Source organism: Canis aureus, chromosome 11, assembly GCF_053574225.1.
Source record: "Canis aureus isolate CA01 chromosome 11, VMU_Caureus_v.1.0, whole genome shotgun sequence".
Lineage (NCBI taxonomy): Eukaryota > Metazoa > Chordata > Mammalia > Carnivora > Canidae > Canis > Canis aureus.
Genome location: NC_135621.1, coordinates 30804139 through 30821056, shown reverse-complemented (window position 1 = coordinate 30821056; position 16918 = coordinate 30804139). Strand labels below are relative to the sequence as shown.

The 16918-nt window shown below is 54.5% G+C and overlaps 1 protein-coding gene across 1 annotated transcript in view; it reads right to left on the bottom strand.

Annotated features, from left to right (window-relative positions):
• Window positions 1-15924, bottom strand: part of MYH9 (myosin heavy chain 9) — a 91520-nt gene extending 75596 nt beyond the window's left edge. Inside the window, exon 1 of the mRNA XM_077914658.1 lies at window positions 15718-15924. The gene's annotated coding sequence lies outside the window, so the exon portion shown is untranslated. The remainder of the gene's footprint in view (window positions 1-15717) is intronic.
• Between the last annotated feature and the right edge of the window lie 994 nt (window positions 15925-16918).

Sequence of the window (16918 nt, the reverse complement as noted above, 5' to 3'; positions counted from 1 at the left end):
TTTATGGAAAACTTCAATTACTAGAGAAGGCTAATAATCAATCCCTAGAGAAGGCTGGCCAACCCAGCTGTCCTTGAGCAGGGAGCCTGGCTGCGGGGATGACCTCAGCATGTCCTTCACCAGAAACCTGGCTGCTGCTTATTTTACCACCCACCAAGAACTGCTCCTCTGCCCAGGCCGTGGTCTGGTTCCAAAGGGGTCAAGGCTAAGCTGTGCGCTGGAAGGAAAGCACAGCAGCCCCCGCCCCACATAGCTGCCAGACTGGGAACGAACCCACCCCACGGGGTGCACACACGCAAACTGGTACACACACCGATGCAGGCACACCTGTGTGCGTACGCACCCCAGGGATGCGGCACCAGGGCAGAACGTGACGCTTCTGGAATCAGGCCACCCTGACTCCAGCGTCACAGTCTCCACTCACAGGTCGAGGGAATGTCTGGGGATGTTATTTCAGTGCCCCGAACCTCCCTTCTCTTCATCTGTAAAATGGGCGCTCAGAGGGCCCACGTCCCAGGACTGCGCTGGCAAATAATAACTGCCACTAGCACTTGGTTCTGAGATCTCGCCAATCGGCAAGGCGACCCTGGGTGGTAGGTTGTAGCCATATCCTGTTTTGCACAAGAGGAAACTGATGCCCAGAATATTGAAATGCCTCACTCTAGGACACACAGGTAGTAGCACCTGGTGTCTGCGCCCTAGAGGTCTGCCTCCTGGGCCTCCTGGCCGGCTCACCGCTTCACTCACCCTCTGAGCAGGTGCTGAGCAGCAAACACCTGAAGTCTGTAAAGAGCACAGAGGGATCAGCAGGAAGGGGAAGGAGCCCAAGTGACCCACCACCTGTCCCGCCACACGCCGCAGAAGGGGCAGCCCAGTTTCCCTGGCAAACTTCTTTTTGACCTGACTTCCCCCCACCCCTCCCAGCTGTCCCCTTCAGATCCCACTAGCGAGCTTGGAATTTAGAGCACCCACTGGAGTTGTCAGAGACTTCCAACCACAACCAATTCGGAATGTCCCAGGTCCAGGAGCACAAAAGGCTGCCTGGTAAAGCCCCCGGAAGAGCTCTGAATCCTGCCCCTGATCTTTGCTCAGGTCCACACAGAGTATCACATTCTTCAGATTCTTGTTTGAAAGCCAGAAGGGGGGGAGGGGAGAGGCCTCCACTATGTCAACCTAAGGATAATTAGAGCCTCTGACTTGTTTTAAAGGGGAAGAGAGCCATCCTTTCCCAGCTTCTCTTGAATACACTGGCCTGCCAAGGTGTGTGATACTGCAATAGTCCGCACATAAGGGGCTTCGCATCCTGGAAGCGTCCTCACTTAGAAGAGACCAAGGCTCCAGTGCACTCGGCTATTAGGTGGTGGGGAGGGATGCTGCTAGATCCTCAGTCTCACCCTCAGAGGCCACTGTCCACTCCTTCTCTGACACAAGGCTTGAAGTACTAACCAGAAAGTCAGCAGAACTAACTCCAGGTGGTTTGGAGGAAGGAACTGAGACAGTTGGAGTTGAGAAGTCACAACACTGATGGGGTCCTATAAATGCCACAGTGCCCAGTGGCCAGTAATTAATCCCATAATGAGGCAGTTTTCATAAGCACTTGGCGCAACACAGCCACCTCCTCCTCACCCTGGCAAAGGCAGGAAACAGTCAGTGGGCAGCAGGCCCAGCTCTGGGCAGAAGACAGACTGAGAGCAGGGTACTGTGGGCTAGCAGGCGGCTTGGAGGCGGTGGCACTGGGAAACGGAGGGAGAAAAGCTAGTTTCCCCCACAGGAACCAGGCTGACCAGACCTCACACATCTGGCTGTGCATCCCCACCTGCTGCCGTGTCTCAGGATAGGGAGGCTGTATACCTGGGCCCACAAGCCAGCGAGGCGGCACTGGGCCTCGTGACTCTAAGGCTATGTACAAAAGCACAAACTACGAACCCCCAACTTCACAAACATAGCCTGCCCCTCGCCCCTATTGAAGGGGTTCATTGGGATGAGAAGGCAGGAGAGGCAATGAAAGCAGACATGGAACATGTAGGAGCAGGGGAGGATTGAGCTCTCTCACTGGCTACCTGGGGCTCGGCACTTAGGTTCTTTGAGTCTCAGTTTTCCTAGCTATAAAATGGGAGCACTGAGGTGCCTGGGTAGTTCAGTCCATTAAGCATATGCCTTCAGCTCAGGTCTGATCCCAGAGTCCTGGGATCAAGCCCCACATCACCCCACATTGGGCTTCCTGCTCAGTGGGGAGCCTGCCTCTCCATCACCCTGTGCCTGCCACTCCCCCTGCCTGTGTTCTCTCCGTGTCAAATAAATAAATGAAGTTAAAAAAAAAAAAAAAAAAAAAAAAAAAACCAGGAACAATATTACCACCCTCATGGGATTGGGAGACTTTCATTGCAACAACCTGAATGTGACTTCAAACTTTATCATGATAGAAAAAACTGATCACAATAGGTTTTTGAACCTATTGGATAAGTGGATAAAAGCAGGTATAAGACACTGGCACTGTGCTGGACAAACAGTATATAAATAGGAGTACCCGGTTGGCTCCATCCGTAGAGCACAGGACACGATCTCAGGGTTCTGAGTTCAAGGCCCACACTGCACATAGAGCTTACTTTGAAGAAAAAAATTTTTTTTGAAAAATTGTTTAATTTATATATAAGATCAAACATATAAACAATAGAGCCAAACTTTACTGAGCATCAAAGTCCTCTATGGGGACTCTCATTTTCCTCATTCCACACACAAGGAAAACAGGAGCAGGAAGGGTACATGGCTTGCCAAGGTCAAAGAGCTGGCAGGTGAGAAGATCAGGATCAGGACAAAGGGTCCTGCCTATTACACATTATGAGACGTACACACATCACAATGGTTAAGACTCAGGGCTCAAAGAAATAAGCTTTCTACCCAAGGTCATGCAGAGCTAAGTGCTGGAGCAGATGCTAAGCCAGCACACTCAGTAGAATGAATATATTGACCCGTTTCTCAAGCATACACTAAGTGCCGACTGTAGGCGAGGCCCCGTATAAGGGTCCCAGGAGCAACACCTCTAATGGGAAGAGCAAGACCTGAAAGCAGACCAGCTCAGAGAAGTGCCAAGGAGTCCCGGGTCCAGGGAGGTGTTGACACGGCAAAGGAAGCAGTATCTCGCAGCATCTAGGATTTTACACTTAATTCTACAAACTGTTACCCGTCACTTGTGTAAAAACAGTGTTTATGGCTCATCAGAGGGGAGAAGCCATCTTCCAAGAAGGACTGGTCAACAAGTAGGGGGTGAGGGGTACAATCACCCCGGAAGGAAGGCAGAGCAACCTGGAAAGAACACGAACCCGGCTACCCTGGACCTTGATCACAGTGGAATTGGCAGCAGAGAGGAGGAAGCAGGGTAGAAGGGAAAGGTGCCCTGGTGAACGAGGGGCAGGGAGCAGACAGGTGAGGGTACGGGGACCCACGGTGGGCAGGCATCCTGGAAGACTCTCAGTCCCTTCCTACGTTAGCGACTCCAAGGACACCCACATGGGTTCTACTAGCCACACTTTACAGAGGAGGAAACCGTGGCTTGGAGCAGTGACATAAACACCTGGGGAAATCCAGAAAAGTCCCTTGCACCTGGAAGAATGGAATAATCCAGGACTGCCCTGGATTACAGGAGAGACCGCTACTGACACACTGACACACACACACACCCTCTCTCTTCTCCCGATGCAGACAGACCTGTGTCCCACACCTCCCTAAATGCACCTGTTGAGGCTTTAACCCCAGGACCCCCAAATGGGACTGTCATATGTGATGGGCCCTAACAGAGGTGATGAAGGTAAAATGAGAGCATTTGGGTGGGCTCCCCAATCTGACCGGTGTCCTAATAAGTGGAGGACAGGAGCCACAGCCACCAGGGATGCCCGTGCATGGAAGGCAGCTGGCTGCAAACCAAGGAGAGAGGCCTCGGAGGAAACCGAGGTGCTTGCACCTCGCTGGTGGACCCCCAGCCTCCCAGCCTCCAGGGCTCGGGAGAGAGAGTCCTCTTGACCACGCTGGCCTGGGGGACTCCGTGCACACCCTCACCTGAGCTGCTTGCCTTGCTGCTGCCTGGTTCGCACCCCCTAGAATGTAAACCACAGACTCTGGTTGTTTCATCCAGACATGCGCCTGGCACCTAGGCAGTCTCCAGCAAACCCCCAGGAATTATACATTTTTTTTTTAATTTTTATTTATTTATGATAGTCACAGAGAGAGAGAGGAGGCAGAGACACAGGCAGAGGGAGAAGCAGGCTCCATGCACCGGGAACCCAACATGGGATTCGATCCCGGGTATCCGGGATCGCGCCCTGGGCCAAAGGCAGGCGCCAAACCGCTGCGCCACCCAGGGATCCCGGAATTATACATATTTTAATGAACAAATAAACTGGGTGAAAATAACCCACCTGCTGCTTCCAGAGTCACCCACTCCCTTACCCACAGCCTGCCGACTCCTGCTTTATCTAACTCACTAGTCCGTGTACCCACCTCCCCCTCTTCTGATATAGGAGCTGGCATGTAACTGCAGATGGTATAATTACCAAGACAACCTCTAGCGTATATCCATCACCCAGCAGTAGTGTAAAGTAGGGGATGGGAGAGAATCTATCAAGTGCTGCAATCTCCTAGCTCATGTTTTCTTCTTATTACCAATTTCCAGTCAATATGTAAAAAATAAAATAAGATGAGGTTAAGGCATTGGTTTTCCTTGGTTTGGGGTTTTTTTGAGTGTGCGTTCAATGGGTGGCATTGAGGACCTGACAACTGGGACAGAAAGTGTCCTTGTCCAACATGAGCTCCGGGCAGCCGGGTACTGATCCAGGCTGCAGGGGGGCTCAGGGTGATGGACAAAGCCTGAGACACCAACAGGACAGGAAGTGCCCCAGTGACCCCTCCTATCCCCACCCCATGGGGTGGGTGACAAGCCTGTGGCTCCTTTCTGAATAAAGGATCTCTCTCCTGACCTCCAGGCTCCCTGGAGCCAGGGCTGAGGGACAGGAACAGGGACAGTGCAGGGCTGGAAGAGGCAAGGAACACCAAACCAGAGCAAAGGCATTACATTCCAGGTTCTAGACCCTTGACCATGTGTATCTTCTCCCAGCATGCCCAGCTCCCAAAGAACTCCCTTACCATTACAAACACCTATCTGCTCCAAAGGGGCCACTAGGATTCTGAAACTTTCTCTTCACAACAAAACTAAACTGTTGCCACTTGTTGCTACAATCCTGCACCTTCCCTGGGCAGCAGGAGCCACAGCAGAGCCCCAGTGGCCTACTGGATGTTTCTGAGACCACCCCTGCCTCTCTCTGTGACTCAGTCCGCAGGGGATGGGGTGGGTGAAAAAGATCTCCCAGTAGGGCCAGGGGGCTATGTCCCCAGCCCCCCTGTGGACGAGACCCCTTGGAGCCTCTGCCCCTCACTTCCTCCGAGTGTTTTCCAGCCCAGGCCTGTGAACTGCATCAGCCATTCAGATCTTCCTCCACTGAGCCCAGAAAGATCTCCCAGGTCCTCATTCCTAAGCTGTGCCACCACTAAAACCAAAGTGGTCTTCCATCTATTCAAACTGGGCACCCGAGCTGCCATTTCCTCCCGGGCTCACTTCTATCACAACCCACAACACTAGAGGGAAGTGCTTTTTCCCCCGGGGTCCAGAAGTGAGCCCTTTGAGGGCAGGGCCTATGACATCTCACGCATCTGCATTCTCATCTACCTCCTAGCCACCAGCAGTTTCTGCCCTAGTACGCCCAGGGGAGCAGCTGCTGAATGAATTTCCAAAGGGTCAGGGTGGCCTGGGTGGCTCAGCGGTTTAGCGCCGCCTTCAGCCCAGAGCGTGATCTCGGGGTCCCGGGATCGAGTCCCATGTTAGGCTCCCTGCATGGAGCCTGCTTCTCCCTCTGCCTGTGTCTCTGCCTCTCTCTCTGTGTCTCTCATGAATAAATAAAATAAAATCTTTAAAAAAAGGAGGTCACTAAAAGCCATGGAACTTTCTGACAATGTAAATAATGGTTCTTCCCCTTTGTGGCATAGCCATTAAAATAATACCTGTGGAGACTGCTGGAAGACAGGAAACTTTACAATACTGAACACATGACATTACCTGTCCCCCTGTCACTTGTACACTGTGCATGCCTGTGTACAGACAGGGACCCCAGGGAGAAGCAAGCGGTGGATGCGGTGAGGGGCAAATCTGCTTCCGGTCAGCTTTGTTATTATACTGTTTGTGCCATAAACACCCGCCCTCATTTTACTTCAAAAAGGAAACTAATTCCAGCAACAGTTTCATCTTTCTCAACACTCCATGAAAAACTTCATCCCCCTAGTCCTTCAGCTGGGGACAAGCTGACCACACAACCAGAGGACCCAGGCAGACTGCCCAGCAGCCACCCAGAGGCTAAGGATCCGGGAGTGGAAGGCTGCACTCTCACATTTCGCAGAAAATGGCACACGGAAGTAGATCTTAATGGGCCCTGTGAGCTACGGAGGGGGCTGGGAGTGGGGCTGGGGCCCGGTGCTCCTCAAAGGAGAGGAAATCCTTTACCACCTGAGCAAGAATGCTCCCTGGACATTCCATGCCACGTCCCTACCTGCAATCAGCTCGGAGGCCGCTTCCTCCCAGAAGCCTTCCCAGAGGCCCCTGGGCCCTCTTCCCTGGGAGGCCATCCACTTCTGGAAACAAGGGCCCCACCTCCTTCTCCTTCATCTCCATAGTCCCATTACCCAGCCCAGTGCCTGGCATAGAGTAAGCTCTGAGGAGTGATACCTGAATGATGCAGGTCAGATAAACAAATGAAGAAGGAAAGAAAGAATGCACGTTTGCAAATGGGTTGAGGTCAAGAAGAGCCCACTAGTCAAGATGGCAGCAGGCCCTCTGGCTGGTTGGCTCTCCAGGGAAGACCAGCGAGGGCCCAGCTAACAGCAGCAGGCACGGCGGCCAGAATTCACGCTGCTCAGCCATGGTTTGTCACCTGCCCTCCCTTCGCACCAACCACATACATTTGAAGAATGGCCAGATGAGGTTAAAGGTGACGTCAGTAGCCAAGACAAAGCTACAGAACCAGCAACCCCACTCTGAACAGCCATTCACACTGCGGGATGGAGGCCCTGTTCTGCAGCAGCCCAAAGCTCTGCTCCTCTCATTGATTCTTGGCCACTTGTGCCAGTGGACGCCTTGGGACCAGCCCAACCTCTCACTGGCAAGTGAGGAAACACAAGTTCAGGAGTGAAGGACATCTATAAAGTCACACAGGGGTCTGCAATCAGTGCTAGAATCTGAATACCTGCTCAGTCTCCTCATCTGTAAAATGGAGCTAATTTCAGGACAACTGGGTGGCTCAGTGGTTGAGCATGTGCCTTCAGCTCAGGATGTAATCCCAGATCCTGAGACTGAGTCCCATGTCAGGCTCCCTGCAGGGAGCGTCTGCCTGCGTCTCTGCCTCTCTCTGTGTGTCTCTCATGAATAAATAAATAAATCTTTTTAAAAAATGGGTAATTTCTTACCTCATCGGAAATGAGGTAAAAATTAAATGATTCATGTAAAAGCACCAGCACTGTGCCTAGCACACAGCAAGTGCTCAGAAGAATGTAACTATTAGTACTCCTACTATCAGCACAGCTGGGACTTCAACCCAGACATCCTGATTCTCAGGCCAAAGTCCTTCCAAAGGAGCCTCTTCCTTCTTTCCCAGCCCACATTTCCCATCTTCCCGCCCCCAGCCCCGCCCCCTGGCAATCCTAGCCTCCAGGGGACTGGCTCAAGATGCTCAGAAATCCCCAGTCACTCAGGGTGCCCGGGCCTGCCTCTTGTGACAAGTCTCTCCCCAGTGTCCCAACCTCCTATCAGAGGGGAAGACTCCTGAGGATAGAGCTGGGCTCTGCCCTCCACCCACACTGAAGCCTCACCAAACCCAGCACAGTGAAGGCCATGCAGCAGCAGGCCCAAGGAGTGTTTTCACGACTGAGATTTGCCCAAGAAATTTGGCATCAACACCCTCATACCCAATAGCTGCTCTTAAAAATTAAAAATAGATGAAAACTGGGGGCACCCGGCTTGCTCACTCAGTTTAGCGTCTGACTCTCAGATCTCAGCTCACATCTGGATCCCAGGGTTGTGAGTTCAAGACTCACGTTGGGCTCCATGCTAGGCAGGCATGGAGCCTACTTTAAAAAACAAGAGACAAAACAAAAAAACAGACAAAAACTTTAAAATGACTCCCTGCCACCACTTCTCTTACTCCAGAGATTTCCAGACAAGTGCCTGAGCATGTGCATCTGTCAAGGAGAGAGATGAGTAAATGGCATGCTAAAGCACTAGCGGCCTGGGCCTCCTGTCCCCAGGCTTACAGGCAAAGGCCGCAGTGAGTCCAAACACTTGATACAACTAGGAGCCACCTCTGCACCAGGCACCGAGTGAGAACCGGGATCTAGACTTGAGGAAAGACCCCTGCCTCTGACCTCCAGGTCCCCTGACCTCCTCAGTCGGGTGGCTTCTAACATCTTCTCCCCCATCCCAGACCAGTTGGATTAAGTCACCCAAACCAGTCCCAATGCGGGTCTTTATGTTTATCAGACAGGAAGCTCCTTCTGCAGCCCAGTGACTTCATGCAAAACACAGGAAATTCGGTGGCTTTTGAACACAGGCAGCTCTAAATAAAGGAGCCTCTACGGCTCTGTAACAGCCTTTGTAAAAAAAAAAAAAAAAAAAAAAAAAAAAGGCTTCATTAACACAGCTCAGATCAGTGTGACAAGGTGAACTGTACCATGTGTATGAAGGATGCAAAGGAAGTGACCGTTGACAAGCTCAGCATCTGACGCACATCTTCTGGCAGGTTCCAATGCCATCCTCACCCCCACACTTTGTTATCAAGGGACAGACTTGTGGGACTAATTTAAAATCTTTAGGGGATCCCTGGGTGGCGCAGCGGTTTGGCGCCTGCCTTTGGCCCAGGGCGTGATCCTGGAGCCCCGGGATCGAATCCCACATCGGGCTCCCGGTGCATGGAGCCCGCTTCTCCCTCTGCCTGTGTCTCTGCCTCTCTCTCTCTCTATGTCTATCATGAATGAATAAATAAAATCTTAAAAAAAAAATAAAATAAAATCTTTAAAACCTGACCACGTATTTCCTCCGGCCCAGGGGGGGACAGGTGATGTTGGTGAGAACATGAAAGAGGGGGGAGGAAAGAACTGGACTGGACTGGACTGAAGATACTTTACGTATCTTCACATGTAAATTACAAGCCTGAAAAAGCAGGCATCTCCTTGTTGCTGGTGGGGAAACTGAGGCAGTGGTCCTTTAGCTGCTGGAGAAAAGGCGAGGGGCTGCTCCCAAAGCCCTTCTTTTGTTCCCTCCACCATGAGTTTCGTATTGAAAATACAAGAAATCGATCACCTCGGTCATTCAAGGACTTAAAACGACCAGCAATGAGGAGCGGCTAAGGGACAGGGGAAAGGCGGGGCGGCCCTCCGATCGGCCCACCCTGCTGCCCGGCGCCTCCCCATGTGAAATATTGATTTTTCGAGCTGTGGGAACTTTCAGCTGAAGGCGCCCTGTCCAACTGGAAGCAGTTCAGAGAAACCGAGAACACTTCCCACCCAGCGTCCTAACCGTGGCGCCCCTCCCCTCCAAGAAAGAGAAAGACCAAGGGTGTGGAAGAGCAGACTCTTGAGAGATTAAAGGAGCTAAGTATGTGTTGCTTGGCTAAACGGTGCATAAAGGCCAAGGAAGGGAAGATAACACTTTAAAAACACTTTTAAAACGAGGCCACGTGATTTCGAGAGAAAGGCGCTGAGTGAAACCAGGAGCCCCACGGCTTTCTACCAACTCACAGAACGAGCTTTGGGCAAACGGCTCCTTCTCTGATGTGGGGGGGGGCGGGGGTGAAATTATCCCTAAGATCCCCTCCGGCGCACACATCCTACGATTCCAAGGAAATTCCGACGGAGGGTTTTCACTGTCGTTCGTTTTCTCTTTTAAGCAGGCCACCAGGTGGAATGAACGGGTCAAATGAAAGGGACAAGTCTCCAAGGGGCAAAGTCCCGGAACCGAGAGAATGCCCGTGGAGGGGGTGGGAGAGAAGACCCCCAACCAGGAGGCCCCCTTCTCCTCGGGGTGGGGCGGCCTGTAAGGCCCCTGAGACCGAGGGCCCGAGAGGCACCCGGGAAGCCGCCGGAGGGCGGGGAGGGCGGGTCGAGCCGCTACACCTCCCACTTCCCTCCAGGCCTCGCCCAACCTGCCCGGGCAGGAAGCCACACCCTTCGGTGGCAACTTCCGGGAGGCCCGGGAGGCTCCCTCCAGCCACTCAGGGAGGGATCCCGGTGGAGCAGCTGGAGTCGAAGGGCCGCAGTCAGGCCCCAGACACTCCCGGGAAGGCCTCACCCTCAGCCAAAGGCCATCCGAGGGCCCCTCTGGGCCCACCTGCGCGGGCCGGGTGCTGTGTCCAGTCTGGGTGCTGAATCACCTCAGGCTTGGGAAACTAGAGGGCAGGATGGGGCCTGAGAGGTGCCAACAGAAGCCCGCCTCAGTTACTTTTTAAAGAGACACACATCAGGGGCAAGAGGGCAGCTCCTCTCCTGCTCCCCAAATATCTGGTGCCTTCACAGCACAAGGTGAGGACAGGGGGTAGGATACCAGCCAGCATCCAGCCTTCAAACCATCTGCCCACGTGGTGGCAGGCCCATTTTAGACTCAGGCTCATTTTGTGCACTCATGTGTGACTCATGCCATTCCTCCAGGAGGCCCAGAGGCTGCCAGGCAGGGGACACCGGCCTGTCCGAGACCCCGATGGGGGGTCTTCTGCTGGCTTTGCCACAGAAAAACGCCAACTCGGTGGTGAGCAGTGCTGGCAGCTTCTCCAGGACCCACAGCATCCAAGGCTAAGACAGTCTTTCTTGAGAAGGCGATCAAGCCCTCCAATTCAAAACACCCTTTTGATCCCATTTTCTCAAGAACTTGGGCTTTTCCAGTTATTAATACGTTAAAGCCACAGGCCAGAGGCCGGAGGGACAACTGGGGATGGAAGGGGAAGGATCGCTCTAGTCATTACAGTGACCCCGAGTTTTAAAAAGTGAATCCAAAAAAAAAAAAAAAAATGTGAATCCAAGCGAATAAAGGTCTGGGTTAGCCCTATGGTCAGAATGGGCTTCCCAGGAAAGAACAGCATATGATTTGGAGTCAGGGGAATTGTGGGAAGCCTGGCAAAAGGGTATCCCGAAATACTTTCCAGACACACACTGCGGGCTTCCTTTTCTCTTACAGAAAAGAAAAAGCAATCATCTATCATTTCCCAGAATATGAGGGAGTGGATCAGAATAGGCGTTTGTTTAAGGGGGTTACTCTGGCAATATGTCACGGGGAAGAAAACAGGACCCAAAACGTTCCAGCCACGAGAGCAAGTCAGTCCATTTCCGAGACCCCTCCTCCTTCCTTGCACACAACAGGCACTCATTATGAAATTGGGAATCAAGAGCAATGCGTTTTGAAGTTGAAGCCCACAAGACTGGCCAAAGACCCCTTAGTTTCCACAGGTAATAAAACTAAAAAGGCATGTGATGCTCACTCCCACTCCTGCTTCCTGGGCCCTCCTCCCCTTCTGGAAGCAGCCACAATCCCCAGCATCTCAGTATCTTTCCATGCAGAGCCCAGGCGACATACTAGGTTTTACATACTACTTCGCCCCTAGTTCTTTCCACTTGCAACGTATCTTGCAGAGTGCACCCTATAACTACTCACAGATCGGCCTCATTTTCCCAGGGGCTACACTGCAGGATCCCCACTGTAGAGCTGTGCCATGATTTATCTGACCCTTCTGATGGACAGTTTGCTTGTTTCCTGTCTTTTTTTATGACAATGCTGTAAAGAATATCCTCAGACACTTCCTCTTGCATATCTGAGCTTATCTGTGGGTTGAATTCCTAGAAATTAGAGGGACTATGCTTTGGCAGACATTGCCAAACTACCTTTAAAAAGAGAGTTCTCACAATTTATGCTCCCACCGGTAGGGCATGAGAGCGTGCCCTCAACACGGGGGCATCTCGGAGAAATGAAAACTGATTTTGCCTGTTTCCCGGGCACTCTTGTGTTTACCTGGTGGGCACATAAAGTGGCATGATGTCTTTGTAGGATGGCAGGGCCCTTTCTATCAAAATCAAATTGTCCCCCAACCAGAGCCAGAGACCAGGTCTCCAGACCCCAGGGTCCTATGCTCTTTCCAAGTCACCCCTTGGCTCTACCCTGGACTTCCTGGACCATGGGAAACCATATTTTAGAACTAAAACCGGAGAGAGTTTGTACACCTTCTGTCTGGGCCAGACCCTGAAATGGGGCTACTGAGCACAAGCTTGTCACAGAGTGCATCCAAAAGCAGCAGCGGATGGGCCCCCCGACCCACCTGGGCTTCACAGCCCGCAAGCACTGCATGCACGTTTGCACACACATAACCACTCCTTTTGAGAAAGCAGAAAGAGCCCTGAGCAGAAGCAAGGAACACCACCTACCCTTCCCTCCCCTGTGTCCCTGCCTGAGGACCCAGGTTGAGACCTGTTATTCACATATTTTCTTAAAACTGACAGAGCCACTATCTATCAGGCCCTTTACACACCTGATTTCTTTTAGTTCTCACACCTAATCCCTCAAGGTAGGTATTCATTCCCATATTACAGATGAGGGCATTGAGGCTCAGGGAGGTTATGTGACTTGCCTAAGATCATAGAGCTAATTAAGTGGCAGGGTCAGGATTTGAAGCCTGGCTCGCTGCAAAGCTCCTGAGCCCACTCTTCCTAACTCTAAGAATGGCATTCTGTGAGTCCCAGGAGCACAGTCACTTCCCAGGTGGCAACCAGGGCTCCATTCTGTTGTCACCAGAGGACTGGAGCCCAGGAGTTCAGTGCAGCAGGGGTTAAGGCCAAGAGGCAGTGACTCTCTGGAGCTGCACGGGGGAAAGTGCACTTCCTGCCCCTGCGGGCAGAGATGCTGTTTTATGCTCAGCAAATTAGGACGTTTGTTTAATTAAGACGACACACAGATTTTGTTATTCTAAATATTTTTGGAACATGATGCTTGGGAGGAAGCTGTCAAGGCACGGGGTTTTTTTTTTTCCCCCTTTGCTTTGGGTTTCTTTCTCCCCCTTCCAAAGAAGGGTAAGGCCAGGCTCAGAGGAAAACAACAGCCAACCCCTCCCCTCCTTTTGAAATAAAGATGTCAAGCTGGTAAGGGCTGTCTTAAGTACTTTATTGAAGGATTAGCTAGAAGAGGAAGTGAAGAAAGCACAGTTAGCCTGGTTTCTAGCAATACCCTCCCAGGCTACACAACAATGCTGCATTTTCTAAGTGTGCTTTTCTCCTTCTAAAAAGCTAACAGATCCTTGTTTTGTTTTTTCTGGAGCAGAAACAGGCAAAAGGCAGCCTGTGATTAACATGCATCCTTCATCCTGCAAGAGGGAAGTTGTCCCATCTCCAACCCCTTAGGTTAAAAAGTTAAAAAAAAAAAAAAATTGAAAACGAGAGAGCTAGGACCCTGATCCCCTCTTTCCTCTCCCTTCATGTGCCCTTCAGGGAAGCAGCCCCACAGAAGGCACCTCTGGAGCTGAGCGGCCCTTCCCTGCACAGAGCCTGCCAATCCAGGCACCTGGATCTGCCCACAGGCACTGCCGAGGCTTGCTGAGTGTGAAAAGTAGAGCTCTTTGGTATCACCCGGCAGCCAAGTTGGGGGCACAGTGACTCTCAAATTACACTAAGCCAATCTCTTGATTGCTCAGTTATGCACTAAATGAGGCCTTCCTTTCCAACACTGAAGGCCTGCCTCAGTTTGCCAGATCGGCAGCCAGATCAGCAGTCAGCTCAGGCAGCGAGCTCCTTCGGAGGCAGCTTCCCTCTTGCCCACCCCGCCCCCCCACTCCGGACAGAAGTGGTGGCCCCTCTTGGAATTCCTCGAGTCCTTTGAGTCCTTTGTCTCCGGCATGCTTGGGATACTCATCACAGGCTGCCTTTGTATTTTGATCATTCAGACACTATTTCCCCTGAAGGACTGTAAACTCCTGGAGGGCAGAAGCTTCTGGGATCTCCGCACAGTGGGCTGGCTCCCTTCTCCCAGTCCCCATGACTCACAGTACCTTTCCGAGGACCATGTCATCTTCACCTCACATTAGAGTCATCTACAGATTTGTCTCAGCGTTCCCTAAGTGCTCGAAGGCAGGGGCCAGGTCTTACTCAACCTCACACCCCTCCACCACCTGGCCGAGTCCCTGGCACAGAGCAGCCAGTTAAATATTTGCTCAATTACACATCTGTGTACCCTCCCCCTGCACCCAGCAGCCTTGAATATAAATTGACTAATATTATTAATCCAGCGATTGTCTAAACAGGCCTTAAAGCAGCCTCCCTTCTACCAAAAGGGGAATAAACCACCAGGTGGTTATCAGGCAGGTCTCAGTGGAGTCAGAAATGGCCAGTGTTGCAGGAAGCAGCTAAGGCTCTCTTCCCCTTCAACAGTTACTCAACAGTTACTTTGAGGTCCTCTTAAACCCAGAAAAGGATGCAGTGAACCAGGAGTTGTTGCGCCTCCCCACTGCCCAGCGGGGAGAGCCGCCGGGCTCCACGACCTACCAGGACCTGGGACTTCCCGGGAACCTTTCTCCCCACACCGGCTGGGTGGGGCCACAGACTGGGGCACGGACCTCACCCAGCCCCCACCTCCAGGCAGCCGCCAACCTGGTCCTGGAGGTCACGGCGTGGTTACAAACGACTGGGCTCCCTGCGGGGATTGGGGGGGGGGGGAGGCGGTGCAGTCCAGCCCCGGGTGTGGTCCCAGGACAGGATGGAGGGAGGCCCCCCCCCCGCACCCAGCACGGAGAAGTGGGGAAGGCAGGTAACAACCCCGGATCTGGCCCAAACGGGGACGATGCACGAGCGCAGGCGGGGTCCCGAGCGGCAGGGCCCAGCTCCCAGCCCCCGCCCGCGCGGGGCGGCCCAGGTGCGGCGGAGTCAGGTGCGCTGCGGCGGCCCGCGCGGAGGGCTGCAGGCATTCCGGGGCCCTCCTGCCGGGGCGGGGTGCGGGGGGCTGCCCGGGGAGTCCCTCCCGCCCCGCCGGGCCCCGGGCCCCACGCACCGCCGCACGGCCCCCGGCCCCCGCCCCCGCCCCCGCCCCGCCGATCGCGGCGGGCGAATGAGGAAGTCGGCAGCGGAGGGCGGAAACCGAGCCGAGAGCAATGTCTGCGGCAGGACGGTCCGATTCTGACTCAGGCGGCCGCCCTGACAGCTGCCAAACGGTCCCCGCCGGCCCGTTACCTCCGTCCGGAGGCGCCGGCTGACTTCCCGGGGAGCCGCTGCCCCGACCCCCACCCACGCCCCTCGGCCCGGCCCAGCCACAGCGGCGCGCGGAAGGGGTTAAGAAGTTTGCCCAACTTGGGCACTCGGCGGGGCGAGGGCGGGGCGTGCCCGGGCCGCAGGGGAGGTCGAGGCTGCGGCGCCCCGCCGGGGGGGGGGGGGGGGCTCCCGGGAGCGCCGGCCCAAGCCTTCCCGGGCTCCCGAGGCCGCGGCTCCGGCGGCGCCCTCCGCGGGCGGAGCAGGGGGTCCCGCGGCCCCTCCCGGAAGGATGCGGTGCGCCCGCCCGGCCGCGCCGGGGCCGAGAGCCACACGGCAGGCTCGCCCCGGACGCCGCGCGCCCCGTCGCCCCCACCCCGCCCCCGCCCGGGGCGGGACCGGCCGGCGGGGCTCGCTCACCTGAACCTGGATCCGCGCCGGGGAACGGGCGCCGCTTCTCCCGAAAGGGCTTCCTCGAGCGCGCGGGCGACGGCGGGGTGGGGCGAGCGCGCGAGGCCGGAGCTGCAGCAGGTCAGTCTCGCTCAGCCTTCCGTGCCCTGCCCGGGAACCGCGGTGATCTGCGCGCCTCACCGCACCCAGCTCGGCTCCTCGCCGCCTCCCCGCCCCGCCCTTGCAGCCGCCCGCCTATTCCAGCCCCGCGCCGGCTCCGGGGCGGAGCCTGGGGGCCCGACACCGCCCCCCGAGCCGCCTCGCCCACTCCAGTCCGTCCCCGGTCTTGATGGACAGGCCCCTTGGCCTGTAGGAAGGAGGGTGGGCGGGGCCTCCGGGGCCGGCGGGGTGGGGCACTCACCCTCCCCATCCGCCCCCACCTCCACCCGCTCCACCTTCCTCCGCGCTTCCTAGGCGGGAGCCCCGCCCCCGTGGGGCGGGCCCGACGGACAGCCCGGTTCCAGGGGGAGGATTGACACGCAGAGCGTCCAATCAGGAGGAGGAGGAGGCGGCTCGCGGAGGACTCGGGCTGGGGATTTGGTGCCTTGCCGGGCCGGGCGAGGCCGGGCGGGAGCCGGCGGGGAAGGTCCGCGGCGCTGACGCCCCGCCCCTCGAGCTGTTTTCCCGGTCCCATGTCATCCTACCAGAAGCACAGATATTAAGTACCATATATGGGAAAAGTGCTATTTTACATAATTATGATGGCCCGTGGGGGCGGGCGTGGACTCAGCCCGGGATCCGCTGCGGGCGCCCTGAGTTCGATTCCCGACCCTCTCTTTGGGTGGGCACGCCGGGGTCCCCCAGCCTCCGGACCTTCCTCGGACCGTTCCCGGGGTGCATTTCCAAGTCTCTCTACCTGCACGCGATTAACTCGCACACTTCCCTTAAGACCTTTGTTACCAGTGTTTTCTTCTGTGTTCTTTTTTTTTTTTTTTTTTTTTCAGGTAGGCAAAGAGCCACTCCTTTTGGTTACTGCCCACTACACGAGGATAAAACCTTTTATATTAAAACTTGTTTTTAATTTTTTTAGGGACGCCTGGCTGGTTCAGACCGTAGAGCATGAGACTCTTGATCTAGGGATTGTGAGTTCAAAGCCCACATTGGACTTAGAGCTTACTAAGATATTGTTTGTTTGTTTGTTTGTTTGTTTGTTTTTAAGATTTTATTTATT